Raw genomic sequence first — 21072 nt, 5'->3', positions numbered from 1 at the left:
AACATGCTTTTTTATTATTACTTAATAATGATAAAGAGAATGTTAGAAGTAATTGTCTTAATTGGTGCCTACGTCAAGGTTTTAAAAACAGTCAATATTTGAGAACAATTCTTTAGCATCCAATTAACATTTTTTCAATATAATTTGAAAAGATAAAATCAGCCTACCATGGGAATTAACAAGTAAGCCATTCAATGGCTTCTACCCTTAAAAAGTTGCCCAAGAATCATATCTCAAGTGTAAATAAAATGTGAGGGTCTTAAGAAACAAACTAAAGGGAGACAAAGAAAACAGTTATTTCAATTCAGTAAATCACCCCTCCCATATAACATAATACATGAAACTTACTAATTAATAACATTCTTGTATCCCAGGAATTGATGAAGTGTTCACAGTGAAATTCAATGTTTCTTTACAAAAACTCATTCAGACTTGACATGCACCACTGGTCAATTGAACCAGTATAGTGACTGGCACCCAGTTGGCTCCAGCAAGAGCTCACAAATATCCCTACACTGTCCCTGTCTCATTCTAACTTCAGTGCAGGTGGCTCTGGAGATGAGAACAGAATTCACATTCAAAACAAAAATGGGTCTGGAGAGATGGCTTAGCAGTTGTGGCACTTGTCTGTGAAACCTAAGGACCCAGCTTTGATATTCCAGGTCTCATGTAAGCCAGATGCACAAGATGGCACATGTGTCTGGAGTTCTTTTGTGGTGGCTAGGGGCCCTGGAATGTCCATCCTCCACTCACTCTTTCTCTAACAAATAAATAAAAATAAAACAAATAAAGAAACACCATACACATTTTTTCTCTAAGAATAATTTTCAAGAAAAGTTACTTTAAACCAATAGGTGATAAAAGATGTCTGCTGATATTCCTTCATCTCAACATTTTCAAAACTTAAACCTGAACAGTGTCTCTTCTAGGTAACATTGCTCATAATTAGTCACATATATCTTTAAGGCAGATTATCTGACAAGAAGCCCCTGGAGATGTCTCAAAATATAGTCATAGAATAGAAGCCAGGAGGATAAATTTATTTCTTCACGGTTTTCTGCAAACAGATATGCTAAAAGCTTAAAGAAATTATTTTGACTTCAAGACCATGTTCCACAATTACAAATTAACTTCACCACTCATAGAAAAGTAGAGTGAAATTCAGGTCTTTTTCATACCAAATGCAAATTAAGTGACTTCAAGACGGCATCCCCCACTAGACAAAAGACATTTGAGCTGCTATATGGATCTCAGGACTCATGTGTGGGGAAGTGAAAAGTTGGAGGACAATATATCTTCAGCAGACATTTCTAAATGCTTTAGCTCATATAATCTACTCTGATTTCAATTATAACTTGTGTGAGTGATGTAACCTCCCACCCCATTCATGTATTTTGTTGCAGCAGACAGCATGTTCAGCATTGTGGAGAAGAATTCATGGGCAGCAAAATCTGAGGGGCAAGGACGAGGTGTGCCTGCTGATGAACCTTACACTGTGTGTGTCTCCAAGCAAGAAAGTACTTGAGCCCATCAGTGAGAACATAAAGCAGAACCAATTTACCAAGATGCTGCTAAGGGAACACCCCTATACTAATGCTCACGTTGGCCCATTGCCGCCTCTCAGTCAATATCTTACTAGCAATTCTCTACTTTGTCAAGTATATTTTGAGTCAGATACAGCCTGTATGTCAGAATGGGCTAGAGAGAAAAGTACTGAGATTTGAAGCAGAGGAGGTGAGGTTGTGATATATTTTGAAGAGTTCTATTTTCCATGCTAACGTGTTTAGATTTTTATTAACATAGTGCAGAGAAAAAGAAGGGTTTGAAGCAAAAGACTGCCATGAGACTTCTATTTTATAAAAATGACAAGTTGGATATTAAATTGGACTGTTAGAAATCTGGGAAGCAGTTTACAAGGGCAATAAAGGGTGGCCAGAAGGCAGCTGTGGATACGGAACTGGAGAGGAAGAAACAGAAGCAAGACAGATAAGATTTCAAAAGAAAAAAAAATTTAAAGGATGATGTTAGGGAAATGATTAGGAAGTGGTGTGTTCAGGGATGAATGTGAAATCAAGGTGACTCCCTGGGGAGATCAGCACACAGCAGATCTGTCTAGGCTTATAAACGCCACTGAAGTGACTCTGAACATGAATGACATCTCTCTGCAAGTGATTAATCAAGCCACCAGAGACAAAAAAAAAAAAAAAAAAAAAAAAAAAAGGCTCAATGTTGAGGAACCTGAGCAGTTTAGACATGGGCAGAAGTGGAGGAGAACAAGGAGAGGAGAATGAGAGGAGATGGGAAACCAACAGACTAAGTGTGAAGAAAGACTCTTAGTCCTAGAAGGCGACAGTGGTCAAGCCTGGCCAATGCTGCCAGGTTGTCCACTGAGCTCTGGGATAAAAACACAAAGGAGGACTGGAGTGGTGGCTTAATGGTTAAGATGACTGCCTGCAAAGCCAAAGGATCTAGGTTCAGGTTCAAGTCCCTAGGACCCACCTAATCCAGATGTACAAGGTGGTGTATGCATGTGTTCATTTGCAATGGCTGAAAGCCCTGGTGTGCCCATTCTCTCCCTATCTATCTGCCTCTTTCCCACTCTCTCAAATAAATAAAGAAATTTAAAAAAACACAAATGGGGGGAGGCAGCTGGAGAGATGACTCAACAGTTAAAAACACTTGACTTCAAAGCCAACAGCCTGGGTTTGATTCCCCCACACCCATGTAAAGCCAGATGCCCCAAATAGTATATATGCATCTAGAGTTCATTTGCAGTGGCAACAGGCATTGGCACACCCATTCCTTCTTTCTCTCATTCCTTCCTCTTCTCTCCCTCCTCCCTCTCCCTCTTTTCACCTGTTTGCAAATAAATAAATCAATATATATTTTTAAAGAATACAGCAAAGGAATTTTACAAAGAAAGAGAAGTTAAATTGGGTGCTTTGGTACTACCAACACTCTACTGTATTGGATTAGGATACAGCTAGGAGATAGGTACCTACGGACAGTGGAGTAAAGGAGAGTTTTGTGAACGCTAACTCTACAGTCCCGGAAAGGCACCCGAATGCAAACAGAAACATGACAAGCTCTACTCTGAAAGAGGACGGCTGAAGAGATGTGAGAATAGGATTTACTTCAAGGGAGGAGGAGGTCTAAAGACCACAAATGATGATTAGTTCACCTTTCTGGGTACTGAAGTTACTCATAAGTTGTAGTAGACAGAGATCAGAGCCTTGATCAGCTGCAGGTGGGCTGACAGTTGCTGACAGTGCTGGAGAGGTAGGTCTTATCAGAAAGCACATGTTTTGGGGCATTAGAAAGGGGAAGAAGAATGAACATTCTCTGCAAAGTGCACAGGGGGACCAAGGAGGCCAACCCCAACTCTAATCCAGATCACAGATGGTAGGGAAATCAGTAAATCATGCATGTATGCAGAACTGTTTCTTAAATAGCTCCTATAAAGATTCTTGGTAAATACTCACATGTGGTTCTCACTAGGAATGTGAAAATTTTTGAGGAATGGAGGCGTCAGCTAAGCATCAAGTATAAACAGATTCTTCAGAACTGGATGGCAAAGGAAGGGTCTGGAGTTCAGTAAAAACCAGGACACCAACAGGTCTTGGAGAAAGGGCAGAGGGGGTTGAATCAAGGGGAAAGAAGTACAGAGCATGTTGGACTACAGAAAAGAGCTGCTCACCTTGGAAGGGTTTTCATATTGAAAAGCAACTAGCAGGGGCAGGCAGCCTATAGAAACTGGCTAACTGACCCTGCACTTCCTGGTAGAAGTCATCCTACCTCTTCAGGTCATGATCAATTTGGCTTTCCCAGGGAATCTCAGTATACAACCAACATTCCAGTTATTCCTGAAGATGGTGGCTCTCATTGCAAATCCAGCCTAAAGGCCTGGGAATGTAGCTCAGTGGACGAGCACCCAGCTGGCATGTGAAAGGCCTTGGCTTCCATCTCTAGCACCACAAGGCTTAGGTCCTGTTGCTAGTTAGATCCTGCCCCAGAGAATGTGAGTGCCGGACAACGTGAGGATGAGGAAGGACTGAGCACATGCTTTGTGGAGAAACGGCTCTGGGTGCTGAAGGAGAAGATACGCCCTTCATAAAGAACCTCACTTGTAGATGAGGCTTGCACAGAAATCTACCTGAGACTTCCTGTTCTCCTTGCCTAGCTAACTCTTGAATATGCGTTTTCATCATTACCACCACTATGTGTGAATATTCCTCTGGGAGCTATTGTCAGTTCTCTAATAAGAAATACATTCCTTTAACTTTCCCACCTACCATGGCCTGGATATTCAGAGCTGCTACATATTAATTGAATAGATGATAAGGATCACTGTCCTTATACTTTGTCTGAAGTCCTCTGAGAGGCACACAGTTGCTTTGCATCAGACCAGAAAGTAAGAAATTCCCATGATCTTCATCCAAATTATAGAAAAATATCACTGATAGTTCCTCCAGCATCATTGCCATCAGTCAGCTTGTACTCCTCTGTCCTCTCTTCTGTAGTCTTGTTTCTAGCTACTTTCCTCTCCAAGATTCTGGCTTTTTTTTTCCTCACAAAATCTTCTGATCAAATTATACTCCTAGATTATGAGAACAATACATACTTGAAAGGTTTTTTTCTTTTTCAGATGTGGTATTTCATGGAATCAGGATGGTCTTCAGGGCCCTGTGTGATCTCAAGTTCCATCCTGGTGGTTTTGAATCTTTCTGCACACTTTCCAGACTTCTTCGCTTCCTGGAGCTTTTCACCTTCCTTGGCTGCAATGCCGCAGGAGCCGGGGCAGGTGCCACTCCACTTGATTCTTCTATTGCCATCTCCATGGCTACTGCCCTATGGCAGCCGTAAGCACAGGATTCCCAATAGCCACCTATCCTGGCTCTCCAGTTCCTCATGTAAGGTCTCGGTCAATTCTAGCTTGAGCAAATGTTGTGGCCACATCAGGCAGAAGAGGCCTGCACAAAAATCTGCCCCAGATTCCACTTGGAATGCAAATTAATGAAAGACAGGGAAGGTGGTAAACAGCGTTCAGCATAGTCCTTACATGAGCAGGAGCTGAGGGTCATGTTTGGAAACTGGGAAGTCTGGCCCACAGCAGAAAGAAAAGTATGGGTTAGTTCTCTCTGCCCTCTGCAGACACAATCTGAGGAGATGCTCCTACTTATCACCCTGTGCCTGTGCTCCCATGGCCTGATGGACTTCCTCTCACTAGTCCATCTCCCTGCAGTTAGCCAGCCCGTCATGAAGCCATGATTAATCACTATTTTACTCTGGGGTCTGTGACTGCTTCCATACTTGTTAGTCTTATTTTCCAAGACAACAAATTATCTGTGGGGCAATTACAGTTATGCATTGCCTCCACAAGCTTTCCTGGTAAGGAAAATATATCATCTCTCTTTCTCTTTGAAAGTGCCATAAATGTACATGCAGCAAAGCAGCTGAAATTCCTCAGCCTGTTCATTAGTAATTCTCACAAGGGTTGGAACTTCTCAACAAGACACAGAGAACCACCATACATTGAAGTTGTTTGCCATTGACTGCTTGGTAATCAGCAATAAGAAAGAGTTATGACCAATTCCTGAAGATGTTTAATTTATGCCTGAGTTGATACAGGGACTTAAACTAGACATGCTCACTAGTTGATGTGAGCATATTGTGTTAGCACCAGCATTCCTTTCAGGATAGAAATACAGAGAGTGCCAGGTTCTACATATCAAAATGTTTGAAGTGGCATCTTTATTCCTACCCTTTCATTTATATAGTGTTTCTTAAGCACTACTACGTACCAAGTAGTAGAAGACAATGGAGAAACATAGAAAAATAATAAAAATGCCCAGTGCTTCCCCTTCTTTTGTCTTTAAGTAGTTGCTAATGCACAGATATTTGTGATCAGATATTATTCTGGAAGTTTCTCTGAAGGTGTTGTAACATTCAAATTAGTAACACTGAATAGGGCAGGCAACTTTCCATAATGCAAGAGAGCCTTAATCAATCAGTTGTAGCCTTTAGTAGACCAAAGCCTGGCTTCTCATTAGCAGGAATTGTGATGGGGAACAGCTGGCCCTTGACTTAAACTATCACATCAGCTCTTCCTTTTGCACCAGCAGAGTGATCCTCCATGTAGATTTTTGAATTTTCAAGGTTCTCTGTGTGTTATCCAGTTCCTTAAAAATAAATTTCTTTCTTTTAAAAATAGTTTTATTTATTTATTTACAAGCAAAGATAGATGGAGAGAAGATGGACAGACAGAGAGAATGGGCATGCCAGAGCCTCCAGCCACTGCAAACGAACTACAGTTGCAATAGCCACTTTGTGCACCCGGCTTTATGAGGGTACTAAGGAATCAAACTCAGGTCATTTAGGCTTTATGGGAAAGTACCTTAATCACTAAGCCATCTCTCCAGCCCAGATGTCTTGCTTTTTGTGTATACTCTATTGGTTCTGTTTCTTTGGAGAATCCTTATACAGGAGTAAAAATTTAAATAGTGGTAAGTTACCCAGCTCTAGAAGAGTCACCCACAATTATTTTCATCTTGGCCACCATCCTATACTCCCCAAGGTTGGCACTCACCAACACTGTGGTAGCTTTCACTGGTATTGCTTCAACTCTTCCAGTCCTATTATGCCTTCTAAGGAATCACTTGGTCCAGGTGGCCTCAGACACCATTCATCACTATTGACTTCTAGACTTGATCAACTCCAGTATGGATCTCCAGTGGGAGCACACCAATGCCAGCAGCAACAGTGGCACTGAGGAAAGGACACTTAGCCCTACTCCAGAGCAGCAGGCCACCTGGTAGTCCACCTGCCTGCCAACTGGAACCACAGCTGCCACAAAGGTCGTCCTGTCCTTAAAGCCCTGAATTCCAGGACTTCCATCTTCCGGCTGGCCTTGGCCTCCAACTAAACACACCAGGCACTTACACATGGCTTGGCTTCCCCCCCCCACACACACACTTCCCATATGCACAGTATGCTTTGCTTCCACTTTCCTCTCAGAAAATGATCCAGCCTTCTCTCAAATGCTACTTTTCTTCCCAGAAGATTTTCCCCTGACAGTTTCCAAGAAAAACTATAACTTACTCTTAACTATATTTCTCCCAGAGATTACTATTTCTTCAGAAATAAAAATAATGTATAAGAACAAAAGCCAAGCCAACAAAATAGTCAAACATCAGCTCTTTGAATATTGTCCTTTGGAAACTTGCCCAAATATAAGGTACAAGTTCTTAAAAATTTCATTAAAATACTTTTATTTATTTATTTGCAAGCAGAGCGATAGAGAGGGGAGAGAGAGAGAGACAGACAGAATTGGTGTCCAGGGCCCCCAGCCACTGCAAATGAATTCCAGACAAATGTGCCACTTTGTGCATCTGACTTTTACATGGGTACTGGGGAATTGAATTCAGGTTGTTAGGCTTTGCAAGTAAGTGCTTTAACCACTAAGCCATCTGTCCAGCACCTAATTGAAGCTTTCCTAGCTATATTTTGTTTGTCAGAACTGGGATTTGTAAGTACAATTTGTAAAAAAAAAAAAAAAAAAAAAAGGTTCCGAGTCATGGATAGCTCAGGGAGATAATCCTAAAATGTCACATATAATTCCAAACATAGACACTATTGTCCAGGGTCAGTGAGATGACTGCTGACCGTGTCCTTCAACATAGCAGGGTGTGAGTATCATTATCACAATCATTTGCATTGTAATGACCTTCATTTCTCTCTTCTTTATCCCTTCATCTCCAATGGAACTGAGTAATATCAACAAACCTCAATAGAATGCATTAATGAAATATCCCCCCTTGCAAGAGAGTTCCAGAACTCATCTGTGTCAAGTCCACATAAATGCCAGAAAACTTTTCCTTCCTCTCGTTGATTACATCACAGCACATGCTCAGCTTAGTGGTGATTTGCAAAAGAAATAAGAAAACTGACCTAATCGTAGAAATAGATTTAGGGCAGGATCACTCACCCGACTGTGGTAAGAGCCATCACAAACATTGTTTTCTCAAAGTTTACCTGCCACCTGGGTCTCATCAGGAGGTAGTGTCCATCTTGTGCTTGGCTCAATGTTCAGGTTTCCTGCGCAGATGACAGTCAACCACACCATGAAGGAGATGCCAAAATGATCTTATGGAAACTCCCAACAATCTGTACTTTGATCCCCACAGCTCCCACCCACAGTATCAGTACTGCCACGTTTTGATTTTATGAGAGGCAAGGCAATCCATCACTTCTAACACTGCTGCTGAGGCAGGAATGGACCAGGGCTTGCACATTCTGCTCACATTTACTGGATGCTATACCAGAGGGACAAGACCAAGAATGAGCTCTTCTCTAGAACCCAGAGACCACATAATATGGTCCCCAGGGTTTCCAATGGGTCCCAGATGCTCTCTACTCTCTCACCCGGTCTGTGGCTTTAAGCCATCTAGATACATGTTCATATCATCCTCACGTGTTCCCTAAGCCCTGGCAAGTCCTCTGATCTCCAGATGAATCCACACAGCAGGCACCTCCTCTCATGTGCATAAGGGTATACAAGCACGATGGTTCTCACATAGAACTCTTTTATGTTCTTTCCCAAATCTCTTTCTCATATTTTTCTGAATCAGTACATGGTACAATGACATTACACTGGTGAACACTCCCTGAAACCCTTGACTTCTGACATGTACTCAGACTTCACAGCAACACCATCAGCAGGTTCCTTCAGCTTCATCTCCAGCTACCTGATGTTCATTTCACTACCTGTTGTTGCCACGACACTCTAAAGCAGCACCACCACAATCTACCACCCCCACTAAAAATCTCCCTGACCCCACAGTCAGTTCTTCACAGAATGGTTAGTGAGACAGGCATTGAGGCTCAAACCTATAATCTCATCACTAAGGGGGCTGATGGAGGCAGACTGTCATGAGTTAAAGGCTATCCTACTATGAGTGCTGGCCCAACCTGGGGTATAAAGAAAGACCTTGTCTCAAAAATCAAAGAAGAAATAAATCAAATCACATCATTTCCCTGCCTCAAATCATATACAGCCTGTTGATTACATTCACAGGAACTTTCAAAATCATCACCATGATACCTGAAGGCTGACAAGGACCTATTCCTTGTGTAACGCTGACTACTGCACTTCCCAGCACCACCCACGCCCCTCATTATCAGCCTGCTTGCAGTTACAACAAGCCTCAACCTCCTTTCCAAGTCTCCACTTCTCACTGTCCTCTTCCTCAACTTCTTTGTAGACCTACACCATGTGTGTCTCATGGGGTCACTTTGTTCTTTTTAAAAAATTTATTAGTTTTCTTTTCAGCAAATACAGGCAGTTTGGTACCATTGTTTAGGCTCATCCATGACCTACCCCCTCCCAATGGCCCCTCCTTGTTGATGTAAATGGGTCATGCATTGTGGAGTTATCTTATGTCATTTGAAATACTTGAGTGACTGGTCCTATTTATAATAGAGTTCTGCTCTTTCCTGACATTCCCCATTTGCTATTCCACTTTAATACTTAAGCAATATATTTATGTCTTTCATCAGATTTTTATAAGTGTACATTCATTGTGCAAACTAAATGGTTTAGCTATATCACATTACACACAGCACTGTACTTTGATCATATTTAACTCCTGTATTGCTCATTCTTGTCTTCCTCTCTATGTCTTCCTTCCATCTCTCATAATCCAACTTTGCTTTTCATGTCATCTCCTCAGATTCTACAGTGAGAAAAAATGAGCCATATATATATTTTTTGTGTTAAACTAGTTCGTATCATTGACATGGTTATATCCAGGTCCATCCATTTTTCTATAATGACATAGTTTCATTCTTCATTATGGATGAAAAAAATCCATATTGTGTATATACCACATTTTTTATCCACTCATCCATTGATAGGTACCTATGCTGATTCCATCACTTGGCTGTAGTGAATAACACAGCAACATACATGGATGCACAGGTATCTCTACAGTAAAATTTTGATTCTCTTGAGTATATATCCAGAAGTGGTACAACTAGATCATAAGATAGTTCTATTGTGTTTTGTGATTAAGCTGATTTCCATAGTGTTAGACTAATTTACATTGGGACCAACAGTAAATAAACATTCCTACGTATTAACATGTTATTTGTCTTCTACCCTAAATTTAAGGAAAGGAAAGAAAGGACTCTGAGCCATCACTTACCACTGTCTTGGTTGGTAGCTCATCCCCTATGGGTGGCTCTGCATGGAGAGCTCATGTACTTGCATAGAACCACCAAAAACTACTTATTGATGCCATGCCTGGCGTGCTAAAGGTGAGTAAATGTAGAAAGTAAGTGTCTAAATGTACTTTCTTGGTACAATGAAGTGCTTGTAAGTTTCCCATGCCTAAGCCTGAAGAACTGAAGAGGCATGAAGTCAGAACCATTTCAACTTAAACAGAAAACCAATTCCAGAAAGGTTAAGTGGAGAGTGGAGAGAGGAATGGAAGGAGGGGGGGAGAATGCACACCAAGGACGGAGGAGAGAGTCAGTGACTTCAGGCATGCAGGGGTGGCTGGATCCACAGTCTTTCAGCCATGCTCTCTCTCCACTTTACTCTTCCTCTTTATGAAAGCTGATGATCTCTTGCTGCAGTATACTTTCTTGTGTGGCAATGGAGTGACTGCTGCCAATTAAAGAAAAAGACTTCCTTCTCCCAGCAGCCATGCGTTAGTCACAGGAAGGATTCAGCTGACTTAGATTTTGCCTTTGCATAATGCTAGACCAATGCTCAGGCAGCCATATGGAAAGAAGGTGTGGGAAGTACATGGATGTCTCCTTTATCCCAAGCACAAAATAAGAGACTTCTCATATCAGCTGCATATAGTCTCTAGATCTGGAAGGGCAATGGTGATACCATGAGGGTCACCAACCTATACTGTGTCTCTTTCATCTCAGCCCTAGATGAGCATTCTACGTTCACAAAACAAAACATCCAACACATATCCTCACACAAGAGAGGACAACCTCATGGCACATCTCCAGACAAGGAAGATCAAGGCACACTCAGAAGTGAATTAACTCCCTAAGTGTCATCTAGAATCATGTTTGACAACCATTTATCCTCTGTGTCACTCAAATCATTGCTCCAGCTGACCTCCCAAGTGCTGGATCTACTTGTTTACTGTCAGCTCCTCTTAGTGATCAAGAGGAGTCTCTAGTCTGAGGTGCATAGAATAGAGCCCTCAGCTTCTCCAGAGAAAATCTACCCAGCACGAGTGACAACTCCATTTTAGTTCTCAGGTAAAGAGCCTTGAACTCGTCCCCAATTCTTTGACTTACCTGGCATTAACACTCTGGCCAATCATGTTATCTCTGTTCCTACATTTATCAACTCTAGCTGATCCCTTGGCACTTTGCTGCTACCTCTCAGCCCACGTCACCAGTACCCTTCATGTGGGTCCTTGTCACAGCCTCCTGACTATCTCCCCACCATTGTTCTGATCTTTACAGACAAGCCAGATCTTAACCCAGCATCCAGAAGAGCCTGAAGAAACAAAGGTAAAATAGTATCTCCCTCTGCTCAAAATGCCTCCATAGCATCTTAATCACATGCAGAGAAAACCAAAGCCAGGAAACCCTGTTGGTCCTTATCCCTGGTGCCAGACTGACCTAACCTTCTACTCCTCAGCTCCTTGCTCATTCAGCTCAAGCCATCCTTATGCCTCGTACATGCTCCCACCAAAGGCTTTTGGACTTGCAGTTTCTCTGGGGAAACTCTTCTTGACATAACTTCTCCTTCTTAGTTTTAAAAGTATCATACATGTACACACACACACACACACACACACACACACACACACCACTTTTTACTTTTCCCACTTGAGTTTCTCTTAAATACATAACTTCATCTGGTGCCCCAATGTTTTACTTATTTATATATATTTATTACCTATGTCCTCCCAATGGACTAGAACCTGCATGATAGTAGAGATGTTTTTGTCCATTTTGTGCACTGTCACATCTCCACTGTCCCAAACAGTGCCCAGCACATGTGATTGCACAATAGTTGGTTCTGAAATAATCAGGCATCTGTATATGAATTCCTTCTGTCTGAAAAACGAAAGTAAAACAATGCTTTAAAAGAAAAGATCTTACTGCTTCCTAGCCATCTTCCTTCTAAGACTTAAAGATATAAGGGAAGATTAATGATGCCCAATGTTCTGTTTTGATTTAGTTTTGGTTTTTCAAAGTAGGGTCTCACTCTGTTCCAGGCTGACCTGGAATTCACTATGGAGTCTCAGGGAGGCCTCAAACTCACGGCAATCCTCCTACCACTGCCTCCCGAGTGCTGGGATTAAAAGTATGAGCCACCATACTCGGCACCCAGGCCCAATTTTTGAGCACAATAAGAGTATATTAAGTTGGTTGAAATAAGGTGTGACATAGGGCAGTGTAGTGAGTGAAGTAAAATCAGTAGGCATGCAGAAAATCAATTCATAATAGACAAAGTCCTTGACTTCCAGAGCAAAGGCCAAATAAATGATGTTGTAAAAATACACATCCCACAGAGAAAATGCACCAATAAAATAACCAATGCATGGATGATGGGCAATGAATGAAAATCTATGAGGACAATACATCCTAGAACCGATAAAACAAACAAGATTAGAAATTAATAGGATAACATTTTCCAAGCAACTTAATGAACAGAAAATAAACATTAAGAGAGAGTCTCATAAAATTTTAAACCTAAGGAATTTTTTAATGAATTCTAAAATTATCCACCTTAGTGGATATTATCAACATTCAGAAAGGAGCTGGGGTATAGGTTGGTGGCAGGGAACATGCTTAGAAAAAGAACAGAGAGGGGCTAGGGCACAGCTCACTGACAGAACATGTGCTTAGCATACACAGCACTGGATTTCAAACCCAGTAACTATCTACCCACCCCCAAATAGAAATATGAGATAACAACTCTGGTCAGGACATAAGGAGAAGCCTACTTCACTGTTGGTGGGAAGACAGATTGGAACAGCCATTCTTGAAAACAGGATGGATGGTGGATACTAAGAAATTAAACATATAACTACCAACTGAATAATTAAAACCTTGTAGTAGTTTGAATGGATGGCCCCCAATATATTCAGGGTTTCATTAAAGTTTATAATTTAGATCTGTAGCCACCCGGCTGGAGGATGTGTCAATGGATGGATTCTAGTGTTCAGCCCTAAGGGGTGAATTTGGAATTCGAGTCTAAACATATGCAAAGTGCTGGCGCTTTGCCTGAAGTTCCTAAGTGTACTTGCTTATGGTACTGGTGTGGCTTTTGGCTTTTCTGTCTGTGCTTGGACCTGTGAAAGGGGAATCAACTTGTTCTGCCATTATAGAAGTTCTGTCTTCAATAAATCCCTTCCTCTGTAACTGTGCCTGGTTTGGAAGTTCATCCCAGCAATGTGATGCTGTCCACTACAACCGTCTTCTGGATACATACAAATGACATCACCATCTCACAAAGATGTCTACACTCCCATGTTCACTGTAGCATTATTTGTAATTCTCAAGATGTGAAAACAACCCAAGTACTCATCAATAGGTGTGGTGATTTGAATGTAAAATGTCACCCACAGCCTCATGTGCTTGTGAATAATGCTCAGGCAGAGAAACCTTTGTGAGGTAGAACTTTGTTGGAGAAGATATGTCCCCGGGGGATTTGGGGAAATATAACCCAGCTCTAAGCCCATAACATAGATTGCTTCCTTTCTGCTGCTATGGAGAAGTGATACCGAGAGCTCACTCTTGTTGCTTCTTCCCAGCTGATATAGTAAGATGTGACCCTCAGGTGTCTGCTCTGTCATACTTTCCCTGCCATGATGAAACTACCCCTCAAAACTGTAGGCTGAAATAAACCCTTTCCTTCCATCAGCTTCTCCTAGTCGTGTGTGTTCCAGCAACAAAAAGGTAACTGCTACAATGAACCAGTGGATGAAGACATTAACACCAAGGACATTATACTAAACAAAATAAGTTAGATGAGAGGTAAAGTATGGCATGAGTTCATTTATGTGTAATGTTTAAAAATCAAATAAATATATAGGGATAGGTGATAAGGCAATGCTTACAAGGTCAGGGCATATAGAGGAGTTGGGGAGATGTATATCAAAGGACACAAAATAGCAAAGAACAAGTTGAAAGGTCCACGATTATAGGTAGTAACAGTACATTGTGTTAAGGACTTTCCTAACATGTGTGTGTATATTTTAACATTATTTTGAACACTTAGATATATACATTAAAATTTTGAATAAATAAATAAAATACTGAAAAGTAAATAAGGTAAACTGCACTGGGAAAACACAACCCAAACTGTTTCTTTTCCAGTATCTTGACTATAATAATAAATGGTAAACAAGACCATATGTACTGTACAAAAGGGAAAAGTTTATGATTTAAGGGTTTTATAGACATTTTACATGCCTTTCTTATGCTAGGACAACATATGTTCAATAGCCACACCTGCAAATTAATGTTTTATACACCCACTAGAAGACAAACATTCCTTATAAACTTGTAGTCAAAAGTGGTTTGTTTGTTTGTTTGTTTTGTAAATTTCCACTATTTATTCTTCACGACCAATGAGTTAAAAACATGGAGATACTTTACTAGAAAATAACTACCATTAGATGTTGAGACTGATCAGGTTCTTAGCAAAAAACTAAATAAATACAATAATCACCATGAGAATGATAGTATTCTCATAAATAGAAATCATTTTAATTTTTGCAATTATAGTAACTAAAACAGAATGAAAAATAACACATGTATTGAAAGAGAGAGCACTTGTTTCAAAAATAATTGTGCTAAATTCAAGATTAAACTATCAGAAAAGCGATTCACTCCTGGGAGCAGGAGGGGAGGGAAGGGACCAGGAAAAAGAAACAAAAACAAAAGGCTAAATTCCTTTGAAATGCTAATATAGTACTGGTAGAATTTGAAAAATTCTATCTGCCTTCAGTACATAAAATCCAGTAATTAACATATCAAACAAATTAAATGTAAGACATGCATGAAAAAATTGTAAAATTCTTTGGATACACCTTAAAGATTCAAATAAAGAGAAATGTCACGCCTGTGGGTCAGAACCCTCATTTTTATAGAGCTCAGTTCTTACAATGATCTCTGAATTGAACAGAATTCAAAACAAATCTCGGAAACACCTCTCACAGCATTTGGCTGAATCTAACATATGTATGGAAGAGCAAAGGAAGAATGGCAAAGAGACCGCTAGAGAAAAAGAAAGAGGAAAATGACTTCCACAGCACTTAGATTGCCATGAAGCTGCAGTAATGACTTACTATAGCATCGCTCAGGCTTAGTGGCAGAAAATGAAGCAAAGCCCAGGTGCACACACTGAGCCTCTCAACCATGACCTGCTTACTGCTAATGTGGCAGTGGTGACCAGGGGAAAGCGGGACTCCTTGACAGACAGAGCTGCGACTAATGCCCATACAGCAAGAAAATGGGATTCACATATCTACATACTCACCAACTACACACACCACAACAAAGGATGAGATTCATTATTTTATTTTTATTTATTTTTTTATTTCTATTTTTTAGTTTTTTTAAGGCAAGGTCTCACTCTAGCCCAGGCTGACCTGGAATTCACTATGTAGTCTCAGGATGGCCTCAAACTCACTGCAGTCCTCCTACCTCTGCTTCCAGAGTGCTGGGATTAAAGGTGTGTGCCACCACACCTGCCTTTTAAATTTTATTTTAATTTACTTTATGAGAGAGAGAGAAAGGAAGAAAGAAAGGAACAAAGGGAGAGAGGGAGGAAGGGAGAGAGGGATGAAAGGAAGGAAGAAGGAAGAAGGAAGGAAGGAAGGAAAGAAGGGAAGGGAGAGAGGGAGGGAAAAAAGAAAGAGGGCTGGAGGGATGGCTTAATGGTGAAGGTGCTTGCCTGCAAAGCCAAAAGACCCAAGTTTGATTCCCCAGAACCCATGTAAGCCAGATGCACAAGGTGGTGCATGAAGTTTGTTTGTAGTGGCTAGAGGCCCTGGCATGCCCATTTTCTCTCTTTTTCTCTTTCAAATGAATAAATAAAAATAAAATATGGAAAGGATTATATTTAGTGCGGAAACCTAGGCCCAGAAAGCCAAATGCCACATGTTCTCTCTCATATGTGAATCCTAGCTACACATGATTGGACTTCTATGTGAGTAGGAATACAACTCAGTAGCAAAGGCCAGTAAGCCAGAAAGGGCTTATAAAGGAAATAGAAAGGGAGGGAAGGAGTCTTAAGAAGATGGTATTGTATATATGTAAGTAGAAGAACAGATTAATGGTTGTGAAAGGCCTAAGTGAGGTCAGGGGGAGAGATTGAGTAAAGGAAACGTAGAGGGAGGGCCAATCAAAATCTAAGAGGATATCAATAAGTCATATAGAAACCTACTTTTTTTGACAGTGGATCACACAGAAGCCATACATTGTTATTAGAAAGTTTTCTGTGCCAGGGGATAGGATACCTTCCAGTGAGTTGTTGGCCAGGGAGGTCCCTGATACCCCCAAAACATTACAGGCCATTGCTGAGGCCCTCGGTTTTCCACCAGGAAAAGATGGAAAGACCCTATTGCTGAAGACTCCACATTCTTAGGCTTCAAGGCAAAAGCTACACTGCACGCAGTTCAATAGGAGAAAGAGAAATCACCAGTGAAGATACTCAACAGTGGACACTGCAAGCCTTATATTTGTCCAGCCAGGGCAAATGAGCCAACGGGTGCAATAGTGACACGTATGTTATGGGGGAAACCAACCACTCTCTACTTGGATGTCTCAGAAAGCACCATGATGCTGAGAAGAAGTGAAAGAGCACTGAAATCCTCTGTCACACCTTCCAAGGCTCAGGGTACACTGTGGAAGAGGTAACAGAAAGAATGTAAGAGCCAAGGGAAGGATAGGACTCCTTACAATGTACTCTTACAGATACAAAATGGCCTGGATATCCATGACCTCACAGTGCCTGGCCCTACCTACACAAGACCATCATAATAGAAGAAGATCATGACATGAAAATGAAAGAGAGACTGATTGAGAGAGGGAGGGGATATGATGGAGAATGGAATTTCAAGAGGGAAAGTGAGGGAAAGGAGGGAATTACCATGGGATATTGTTTACATTTATGGAAGTTGTCAATAAAAATAAATTTAAAAAATATTTTTTAAAAAATAGAAGAAAAGAAAAAGTATGGGCACATGACCTCTTGCCACTGTAAACTCCAGACATATGTACCACTTTGTGCATATGGCTTTACATGGATACTGGGGAATCAAACCTGGGCCAGCAAGCTTTGTGAGCAAGTGTATATAGATTTAAATGTAAAAGTCTAAACCTAAATGTCTGCTCTCAAGTAGGGAAGAACTTCTTAAATAGCAAACAAAAAGAGGCAACGGAATACCCGACCACATCTGAGTATTGTACAGTTAAGAAATTTTGTTCCGGCTCGATTTGGACTCAGGAAAAGAAACACATGCCAGATGGACACTGCTCTACTGCCATGGATAAAGGAAGCCCCAACAAGCTGCAGGGCAAGATATCCATGATGCCTTGTTTGTGCAGACTGGCCAGGACAAGCGCAAGAAGCACCTTCTCAGAATTCTCCAAGTTGGGCTCTGAGAAATGGGAAACCAGGTGTGCAAAGGAGAAGTTGAAGTTTGAAGACATGGCCAAAAATGACAAAGCTCACTACGATAGAGGGATGAAAATCTATGTCCCCCCAAAGGTGATAAGAAATAAAAAAGGATTCCAAAGCTCCTAAAAGACCACTATCGGCTTTCTTCCTATTTTTTCTCTGAACATCACCTGAAGATCAAAAGTGAACAGCAGACCTACCCATTGGGTGAGATGTGGCTGCAGCAGTCAGCCAAGGTAAGCCACCGCATGAACAGAAAGCAGGTAAGCTAAGGGAGGGCCATGAAAAGGATATTGCTGATCACCATGCCAAGGAAAAAAGTGAGGCAGGAAAGAAAGGTCCTGTTAGACCAACAGGCTCAGAGATGAACAAACTGGAAAATAAGAAAGAAAAAGAGGAAAAGGAGAAGGAAGATGAAGATGAGGAGGAAGAGGTGGAGGGTTGGCTGGGTGAGATGTATGCCACTATTAATATGCCCATTGAATTGGCATGTTTCCATTCAGTTAATATTATAATAATGTTGGTTTATTTTTATTACTTACATGTAAAGACTCTTGTTTCCCCACCAGAAATAGAGGGTAACACTCCACTACTGAAGACACCCTTGGCTGTGATTGCAGTACACTCAGAAAACAAACTGAAACTAAGATGAAAGCCAGCTTTAGTGCTGGAAAGGTGCTGAGAGAGAAAAGTGGCCAACAGGGTTTTGGTGGTTTGAATCAGATGTCTCCCCCAAACTTATGTGTTTTGAATGCTTAGTTCCTAGCTGGTGGCAATTTTGGAGGAAGAGACCTTCTGGAGGTATGTTTTGGGAGGGGGTGGACTTAGGGATGTTATAGCCAGCTTCCCCTTGTCACAGATGGGCTCACTCTCTTGCTGTTTTCTACCTTTTGTGGCAAGATTGTAATGTGCAGCCTCTGCTCATGCCATGTGTTCCCCTGCCATAATGAAGCTTCCCCTTGAGACTATAAGCCAAAATAAAACCTTTCCTCCCATCAGCTGGTTTTGGTCTGGTGTTTTATCCCCACATCATGAAGATAACTACAACACGTTACGTGGGAAATCTCCGCACCTTCCTCTACATTTTGTGGTCAATATAAAAATTGTTATAAAAATAAAATGTATTTTTAAAAAGAAATACTAATAACATTAACTGAAGAAGAACAAAAATATCAACGAATTCATAATGATCAAAGTTTTAAAAATTAGCCTACAAGAAAGAATGGAATTAAATATCCCAAAATTACAATTGTAGGGACTTTTTTTAAATATCTGTAGTTTTGCTGGATTAAAACTATAAGCCATTTTATACTTTTCTTTAGTTTTCAAGATCTCCATGTATTAGTTGTACTTTGCTTATAAGTATTTTAAAATATGGAACACTTCATGAATTTGTGTGCCATCCTTGGGCAGAGGCCATGCTAATTTTTCTCTGTATGCTTCCAACTTCAGTATGTGTGCTACCGAAGTGAACACCTGCTTATAATTTAAGAAACTAAAAAAAAAAAAAAATTTAAGGGCTGGAGGGATGGTTTAACAGTTAAGGCATTTGCCTGCAAAGCCAAAAGTCCCAGGTTCAATTCCCCAGGACCCATGTAAGCCAGATGCACAAGGTAGCACATGCATCTGGAGTTCATTTACAGTGGTTGAATGCCCTGCCATGCCCATTCTCTCTCTCTCTCTTTCTTTCTTTCTCTCCCTCTTTCTCTCAAATAAATAAAATAAAATGAATTTAAAAATTACAAAAAGAAACTATAAGAAAATTTTAAAATACTGAAATATTAACTTTATGTGGTCGGTCATATCCATAATTCCAGCACCTGGGAGGCTGAGGCAGGAGGAACATGAGTATAATGCTACTTTGGGATGTACAATGAGACCCTGTTGCAGTTAGGTCCACATTGCTGGAAGAGGTCACCTGACCAAGACCAGGTTTGGGGAAAAAAGGACTTATTTTGGCTTATGGATTCGAGGGGAAGTTCCATAATGGCAGGGGGAAACAATGGCATGAGCAGAGGGTGGACACAACAGGAACAGGAGACCATGCCAAACACTGGCCAGGGGAAACTGGCTATAACACCCATAAGCCCGCCCCCAACAATATACTCCCTCCAAGAGGCATTAATTCCCAAATGTACATCATCTGGGAACCTAGCATTCAGAACACTTAAGTTTATGGGGGATACCTGAATCAAACCATCACAGATCCTGTCTGAAGAACAAAGAGTAAATAATAAGAAATGTATTGGACTTGTCTTTTACAAATAAACTAGTCTTACTCTCAACTAAATCCAAGGAATTTTACCAGATTGGTACTACAGAAAAACTAAACATTGAGAAAAATTTTAAAGGTGAAGTTAAGAGCACGTAAGAACATTAAAAAAACCAGTGAAGACTAAGTTTAGTTTAATAATAGAAAAGGCCAGTAGAGAAATATTCCTGGAAATCTTTCGAAGTGTAGCATGAAGGAAGAAATTGCAAATTGTCATTTTCTTTCCACGCAGAATACTCATCTTTTGAGTTAGGGGGAAAAGAACATAAAATCTTAAAGTGTGATATTATAAATTAAGAAATGACATCAGAAGACTTCCAGCCAAGATGGTGACCGCCTAGCTGCGATGTAAATCCTGGGGCAAGAAAGGCAAGACATTAAGAGTTTTCTGGGTCTTGTCAGTGGGAGAGCACAGAAGGTGGGGGGAAGGGGAATCGTGGATCCCCTTGGGCGGGTAGACCACCCCTCCCACCAAATAGCCACCGTGCCCTGCTGCTGCGGCCTCTGCTCCTGCCGCCACAGACACCATGCTCCAATTGCACACCAATCACATGCCAATCGATCCCTGTGTGCAGAAGCTTAAACTGTTCTGCACACTTGCCCACATTACTGCTCCTGCCACTGCACATTCAGTGAGCCCAGTCCCACAACAACTGCCACACAAGCCCAGACTGTGTCTCTCAGTTGTGCCAGCTCAGGTGCCATCCCCTACCTGTCTGTCACACAGGCCATCCCCCATTCTACAGTGGCAGGGGAGCACAGACTGTTTCTGGTCCCAGTGTTCCTAGCCAGAGTTGGGGCAGCTTCAGAGCTTGGTACCTCAGTCCCCCTCTAAGCTTGAATGCAGGCAGCTTTGGTGCATTACTTCTTGAGTATTCAGGAAACTTTGGCACCCCTCTCAGGCAGTAGATGCGCAGCTTTGGCAAGTGGAAGCCAAAGCCCAGGCTGCTTGGCAACTGCCCCAGGCTGCCTCAGATTCCCATTGCGCTAGAGCCTAAGCTGATCCACCCACCTACCTACCCATACACTTTCATGGGAAGACCACAGCACAAAAGAAATAACATGAAAAATCAAATGCAAGAAAATCCAGTTAGATCACCCAGTCCTAAAATGAATACATCTAACCAAA

The 21072-nt window shown here is 41.2% G+C and overlaps 2 protein-coding genes and 1 non-coding gene across 3 annotated transcripts in view; all 3 read right to left on the bottom strand.

The window, feature by feature from the left end:
• Kiaa1217 (KIAA1217 ortholog) overlaps positions 1 to 21072 on the bottom strand; it is an 815686-nt gene that overhangs the window by 759731 nt on the left and 34883 nt on the right. The gene's annotated exons all lie outside the window — the stretch shown is intronic.
• LOC101604473 (ubiquitin-fold modifier 1-like) overlaps positions 1 to 21072 on the bottom strand; it is a 200193-nt gene that overhangs the window by 144238 nt on the left and 34883 nt on the right. The window lies entirely within an intron of this gene.
• LOC123461160 lies at positions 19040 to 19147 on the bottom strand. Its single transcript, XR_006637476.1, has one exon. It is a non-coding gene; the product is annotated as a U6 spliceosomal RNA (small nuclear RNA).

Source organism: Jaculus jaculus, chromosome 5 (genome assembly GCF_020740685.1).
Source record: "Jaculus jaculus isolate mJacJac1 chromosome 5, mJacJac1.mat.Y.cur, whole genome shotgun sequence".
NCBI lineage: Eukaryota > Metazoa > Chordata > Mammalia > Rodentia > Dipodidae > Jaculus > Jaculus jaculus.
Note: the sequence above shows the minus strand (reverse complement) of the source record. Positions and strands in the feature narration are given on the sequence as shown.